At 62.4% G+C, this 686-nt stretch overlaps 1 protein-coding gene across 1 annotated transcript in view; it reads right to left on the bottom strand.

Annotated features, from left to right (window-relative positions):
- MED7 (mediator complex subunit 7) overlaps positions 1-686 on the bottom strand; it is a 7975-nt gene that overhangs the window by 6707 nt on the left and 582 nt on the right. The gene's annotated exons all lie outside the window — the stretch shown is intronic.

Genomic DNA, 686 nt, shown 5'->3' with positions numbered 1-686 from the left:
CACCAGAGGCACCCCCACAGACATCTGGCAGACCAACCCCCTACCCCGCCAACATCTGGAGGACCAACCCCCAACATCTGGCGGACCAACTACCCCCCACCATCTGGGGGACCAACCCCCACATCTGGGACACCAACTCCCCCCCACCAAAATCAGAGGCACCAACCGCCCTGCCAACATCTGGGGCACCAACCCCCACCGACATCGGGCGAACCAAAGTCCCACCCCGGCCAACATCTGGAGGACCAACCCCCGACATCTGGGAGACCAACCTCCCCCACTGACATCTGGGGGACCAAACCCTGACATCTGCGGGGCCAGCTCCCGCCCACCAACATCAGAGGCACCAACCCCCTCAACATCTGGAAGACCAGCCCCTGACATCTGGGACACCAACTGCCTCCCACTAACATCTGGGAGCCCAACCCCCACATCTGGGACACCAACTCCCCTCCCAACATCAGAGGCATCACAACCCACACCAAAATCAGAGGCATCAACCCCCCCACCAACATCTGGGGGAACAACCCCCCCACCACCATCTGGCAGACCAACCCTCCACCCCTGCCAACAGCTGGAGGACCAACCCCTGACATCTGGGGGACCAACTACCCCCCACCAACATTTGGGAGACCGATCCCACCCCGCCAACATCTGGGAAACCGACCCCCCCGCCAACATCTGGG

The sequence above is a fragment of the Gavialis gangeticus genome, unplaced genomic scaffold (genome assembly GCF_001723915.1).
Source record: "Gavialis gangeticus isolate Ggan-Ray unplaced genomic scaffold, GavGan_comp1, whole genome shotgun sequence".
In the NCBI taxonomy this organism is placed as follows: domain Eukaryota; kingdom Metazoa; phylum Chordata; order Crocodylia; family Gavialidae; genus Gavialis; species Gavialis gangeticus.
This window is presented reverse-complemented; position numbering and strand designations above follow the sequence as displayed.